Source organism: Oncorhynchus clarkii, chromosome 12 (assembly GCF_045791955.1).
Source record: "Oncorhynchus clarkii lewisi isolate Uvic-CL-2024 chromosome 12, UVic_Ocla_1.0, whole genome shotgun sequence".
NCBI lineage: Eukaryota > Metazoa > Chordata > Actinopteri > Salmoniformes > Salmonidae > Oncorhynchus > Oncorhynchus clarkii.
Genome location: NC_092158.1, coordinates 95,142,510 through 95,148,509, shown reverse-complemented (window position 1 = coordinate 95,148,509; position 6,000 = coordinate 95,142,510). Strand labels below are relative to the sequence as shown.

At 52.2% G+C, this 6,000-nt stretch overlaps 1 long non-coding RNA gene across 1 annotated transcript; it reads left to right on the top strand.

Annotated features, from left to right (window-relative positions):
- LOC139421687 (uncharacterized) lies at positions 1-1,240 on the top strand. Its single transcript, XR_011635666.1, has 2 exons — positions 1-876; positions 1,011-1,240. It is a non-coding gene; the product is annotated as an uncharacterized lncRNA (long non-coding RNA).
- Positions 1,241-6,000: the final 4,760 nt, after the last annotated feature.

Below are 6,000 nucleotides of genomic sequence, written 5' to 3'. Positions count from 1 at the left end.
CTGTTTGGGACGGTAGTCTGGAGGGAGTCGGACTGTTTGGGACGGTAGTCTGGAGGGAGTCGGACTGTTTGGGACGGTAGTCTGGAGGGAGTCGGACTGTTTGGGACGGTAGTCTGGAGGGAGTCGGACTGTTTGGGACGGTAGTCTGGAGGGAGTCGGACTGTTTGGGACGGTAGTCTGGAGGGAGTCGGACTGTTTGGGACGGTAGTCTGGAGGGAGTCGGACTGTTTGGGACGGTAGTCTGGAGGGAGTCGGACTGTTTGGGACGGTAGTCTGGAGGGAGTCGGACTGTTTGGGACGGTAGTCTGGAGGGAGTCGGACTGTTTGGGACGGTAGTCTGGAGGGAGTCGGACTGTTTGGGACGGTAGTCTGGAGGGAGTCGGACTGTTTGGGACGGTAGTCTGGAGGGAGTCGGACTGTTTGGGACGGTAGTCTGGAGGGAGTCGGACTGTTTGGGACGGTAGTCTGGAGGGAGTCGGACTGTTTGGGACGGTAGTCTGGAGGGAGTCGGACTGTTTGGGACGGTAGTCTGGAGGGAGTCGGACTGTTTGGGACGGTAGTCTGGAGGGAGTCGGACTGTTTGGGACGGTAGTCTGGAGGGAGTCGGACTGTTTGGGACGGTAGTCTGGAGGGAGTCGGACTGTTTGGGACGGTAGTCTGGAGGGAGTCGGACTGTTTGGGACGGTAGTCTGGAGGGAGTCGGACTGTTTGGGACGGTAGTCTGGAGGGAGTCGGACTGTTTGGGACGGTAGTCTGGAGGGAGTCGGACTGTTTGGGACGGTAGTCTGGAGGGAGTCGGACTGTTTGGGACGGTAGTCTGGAGGGAGTCGGACTGTTTGGGACGGTAGTCTGGAGGGAGTCGGACTGTTTGGGACGGTAGTCTGGAGGGAGTCGGACTGTTTGGGACGGTAGTCTGGTGGGAGTCGGACTGTTTGGGACGGTAGTCTGGTAGTCTGGAGGGAGTCAGACTGTTTGGGACTGTAGTCTGGAGGGAGTCGGACTGTTTGGAGGGAGTCTGGAGGGAGTCGGACTGTTTGGGACGGTATATAGTAGTGGGGAGGGGCACTGCTGGTTCTCTTGTTTCTCTTCTGTCCCTCTCTCTCTCAACCAGTCTGTAAACCCACAACCAGTCTGTAAACCCACAACCAGTCTGTAAACCCACAACCAGTCTGTAAACCCACAACATATAAAACCAGAATATTTCTGTTTGCCCCAATTTTGATTAAACAGCTTTGGTCCATTTCGGTCTATTTGTCCTCCATACTGCTGTCCCCTACCCTAGTGTTAGAGGAGGTCCTAGTCTGTCCCCTACCCTAGTGTTAGAGGAGGTCCTAGTCTGTCCCCTACCCTAGTGTTAGAGGAGGTCCTAGTCTGTCCCCTACCCTAGTGTTAGAGGAGGTCCTAGTCTGTCCCCTACCCTAGTGTTAGAGGAGTTCCTAGTCTGTCCCCTACCCTAGTGTTAGAGGATGTCCTAGTCTGTCCCCTACCCTAGTGTTAGAGGAGGTCCTAGTCTGTCCCCTACCCTAGTGTTAGAGGAGGTCCTAGTCTGTCCCCTACCCTAGTGTTAGAGGAGGTCCTAGTCTGTCCCCTACCCTAGTGTTGGAGGAGGTCCTAGTCTGTCCCCTACCCTAGTGTTAGAGGAGGTCCTAGTCTGTCCCCTACCCTAGTGTTAGAGGAGGTCCTAGTCTGTCCCCTACCCTAGTGTTAGAGGTCCTAGTCTGTCCCCTACCCTAGTGTTAGAGGAGGTCCTAGTCTGTCCCCTACCCTAGTGTTAGAGGAGGTCCTAGTCTGTCTCCTACCCTAGTGTTAGAGCAGGTCCTAGTCTGTCTCCTCCATACTGTTGTCCCCTACCCTAGTGTTAGAGGAGGTCCTAGTCTGTCTCCTACCCTAGTGTTAGAGGAGGTCCTAGTCTGTCTCCTACCCTAGTGTTAGAGGAGGTCCTAGTCTGTCTCCTACCCTAGTGTTAGAGGAGGTCCTAGTCTGTCCCCTACCCTAGTGTTAGAGGAGGTCCTAGTCTGTCCCCTACCCTAGTGTTAGAGGAGATCCTAGTCTGTCTCCTACCCTAGTGTTAGAGGAGATCCTAGTCTGTCCCCTACCCTATTGTTAGAGGAGGTCCTAGTCTGTCTCCTCCATACTGCTGTCCCCTACCCTAGTGTTAGAGGAGGTCCTAGTCTGTCCCCTACCCTAGTGTTAGTGGAGGTCCTAGTCTGTCCCCTACCCTAGTGTTAGATGAGGTCCTAGTCTGTCCCCTACCCTAGTGTTAGAGGAGGTCCTAGTCTGTCCCCTACCCTAGTGTTAGAGGTCCTAGTCTGTCCCCTACCCTAGTGTTAGAGGAGGTCCTAGTCTGTCCCCTACCCTAGTGTTAGAGGAGGTCCTAGTCTGTCTCCTACCCTAGTGTTTGAGCAGGTCCTAGTCTGTCTCCTCCATACTGCTGTCCCCTACCCTAGTGTTAGAGGAGGTCCTAGTCTGTCCCCTACCCTAGTGTTAGAGGAGGTCCTAGTCTGTCTCCTACCCTAGTGTTAGAGGAGGTCCTAGTCTGTCTCCTACCCTAGTGTTAGAGGAGGTCCTAGTCTGTCCTCTACCCTAGTGTTAGAGGAGGTCCTAGTCTGTCCCCTACCCTAGTGTTAGAGGAGATCCTAGTCTGTCTCCTACCCTAGTGTTAGAGGAGATCCTAGTCTGTCCCCTACCCTATTGTTAGAGGAGGTCCTAGTCTGTCTCCTCCATACTGCTGTCCCCTACCCTAGTGTTAGAGGAGGTCCTAGTCTGTCTCCTACCCTAGTGTTAGTGGAGGTCCTAGTCTGTCCCCTACCCTAGTGTTAGAGGAGGTCCTAGTCTGTCCCCTACCCTAGTGTTAGAGGAGGTCCTAGTCTGTCCCCTACCCTAGTGTTAGAGGAGGTCCTAGTCTGTCCCCTACCCTAGTGTTAGAGGAGGTCCTAGTCTGTCCCCTAACCTAGTGTTAGAGGAGGTCCTAGTCTGTCCCCTACCCTAGTGTTAGAGGAGGTCCTAGTCTGTCCCCTACCCTAGTGTTAGAGGAGGTCCTAGTCTGTCTCCTACCCTAGTGTTAGAGGAGATCCTAGTCTGTCCCCTACCCTAGTGTTAGAGGAGGTCCTAGTCTGTCTCCTATCCTAGTGTTAGAGGAGATCCTAGTCTGTCTCCTCCATACTGCTGTCCCCTACCCTAGTGTTAGAGGAGGTCCTAGTCTGTCCCCTACCCTAGTGTTAGAGGAGGTCCTAGTCTGTCCCCTACCCTAGTGTTAGAGGAGGTCCTAGTCTGTCTCCTACCCTAGTGTTAGAGGAGATCCTAGTCTGTCTCCTACCCTAGTGTTAGAGGAGATCCTAGTCTGTCTCCTCCATACTGCTGTCTCCTACCCTAGTGTTAGAGGAGGTCCTAGTCTGTCTCCTACCCTAGTGTTAGAGGAGGTCCTAGTCTGTCTCCTCCATACTGCTGTCCCCTACCCTAGTGTTAGAGGAGGTCCTAGTCTGTCTCCTACCCTAGTGTTAGTGGAGGTCCTAGTCTGTCCCCTACCCTAGTGTTAGAGGAGGTCCTAGTCTGTCCCCTACCCTAGTGTTAGAGGAGGTCCTAGTCTGTCCCCTACCCTAGTGTTAGAGGAGGTCCTAGTCTGTCCCCTACCCTAGTGTTAGAGGAGGTCCTAGTCTGTCCCCTACCCTAGTGTTAGAGGAGGTCCTAGTCTGTCCCCTACCCTAGTGTTAGAGGAGGTCCTAGTCTGTCTCCTACCCTAGTGTTAGAGGAGATCCTAGTCTGTCCCCTACCCTAGTGTTAGAGGAGGTCCTAGTCTGTCTCCTACCCTAGTGTTAGAGGAGATCCTAGTCTGTCTCCTCCATACTGCTGTCCCCTACCCTAGTGTTAGAGGAGGTCCTAGTCTGTCCCCTACCCTAGTGTTAGAGGAGGTCCTAGTCTGTCCCCTACCCTAGTGTTAGAGGAGGTCCTAGTCTGTCCCCTACCCTCGTGTTAGAGGAGATCCTAGTCTGTCTCCTACCCTAGTGTTAGAGGAGATCCTAGTCTGTCTCCTCCATACTGCTGTCTCCTACCCTAGTGTTAGAGGAGGTCCTAGTCTGTCTCCTACCCTAGTGTTAGAGGAGGTCCTAGTCTGTCTCCTCCATACTGCTGTCCCCTACCCTAGTGTTAGAGGAGGTCCTAGTCTGTCTCCTACCCTAGTGTTAGAGGAGGTCCTAGTCTGTCCCCTACCCTAGTGTTAGAGGAGGTCCTAGTCTGTCCCCTACCCTAGTGTTAGAGGAGGTCCTAGTCTGTCCCCTACTCTAGTGTTGGAGGAGGTCCTAGTCTGTCCCCTACCCTAGTGTTAGAGGAGGTCCTAGTCTGTCTCCTACCCTAGTGTTAGAGGAGGTCCTAGTCTGTCCCCTACCCTAGTGTTAGAGGAGGTCCTAGTCTGTCCCCTACCCTAGTGTTAGAGGAGGTCCTAGTCTGTCTCCTACCCTAGTGTTAGAGGAGATCCTAGTCTGTCTCCTCCATACTGCTGTCTCCTACCCTAGTGTTAGAGGAGGTCCTAGTCTGTCCCCTACCCTAGTGTTAGAGGAGATCCTAGTCTGTCTCCTACCCTAGTGTTAGAGGAGGTCCTAGTCTGTCTCCTCCATACTGCTGTCTCCTACCCTAGTGTTAGAGGAGATCCTAGTCTGTCCCCTACCCTAGTGTTAGAGGTCCTAGTCTGTCCCCTACCCTAGTGTTAGAGGAGGTCCTAGTCTGTCCCCTACCCTAGTGTTAGAGGAGGTCCTAGTCTGTCTCCTACCCTAGTGTTAGAGGAGGTCCTAGTCTGTCTACACCATACTGTTGTCCCCTACCCTAGTGGAGTGGCTTCTGATTTGTGAAGTGCTGCAGGGATGGTTATCCTTCTGGAAGTTTCTCCCATCTCCACAGACGATCTCTGGAGCTCTTTCAGAGTGACCATCGGGTTCTTGGTCACCTCCCTGACCAAGGTCCTTCTCCCCCGATTGCTCAGTTGGCCGGGCGGCCAGTTCCAGGAAGAGTCTTGGTGGTTCCAAACTTCTTCCATTTCAGAATGATGGAGGCCACTGTGTTCTTGGGGACCATCAATATGGCAGAAATGTTTTGGTGGTTCCCTTCCCCAGATCTGTTCCTCAAGACTATCCTGTCTCGGAGCTCTACGGACAATTCCTTCAACCTCATGGCTTGGTTTTTTCTCTGACATACTCTGTGGGACCTTATATAGACAGGTGTGTGCCTTTCCAAATCATGTCCAATCAATTGAATTTATCACAGGTGGACTCCAATCAAGTTGTAGAAACATCTCAAGGATGATCAATGGAAACAGGAAGCACCTGACCTCAATTTTGAGTCTCAAAACAAAGGGTCTGAATATTTACGTACATTTCTTTAATGGACGTAACACAACAGAAGGGGGGACCTTTATAGACGTAACACAACAGAAGGGGGGACCTTTATAGACGTAACACAACAGAAGGGGGACCTTTATAGACGTAACACAACAGAAGGGGGGACCTTTATAGATGTAACACAACAGAAGGGGGGACCTTTATAGACGTAACACAACAGAAGGGGGGCCTTAATGGACGTAACACAACAGAAGGGGGGCCTTAATGGACGTAACACAACAGAAGGGGGACCTTTATGGACGTAACACAACAGAAGGGGGGACCTTAATGGACGTGACACAACAGAAGGGGGGACCTTAATGGACGTGACACAACAGAAGGGGGGACCTTAATGGACGTAACACAACAGAAGGGGGACCTTTATGGACGTAACACAACAGAAGGGGGACCTTTATAGACATAACACAACAGAAGGGGGACCTTTATAGACATAACACAACAGAAGGGGGACCTTTATAGACATAACACAACAGAAGGGGGACCTTTATAGACATAACACAACAGAAGGGGGACCTTTATAGACGTAACACAAAAGAAGGGGGGACCTTTTTTATAGAAGTAACACAACAGAGACCAGTCATGAAAAATGTTCTGCTTTATTTCAGTGAGGTGA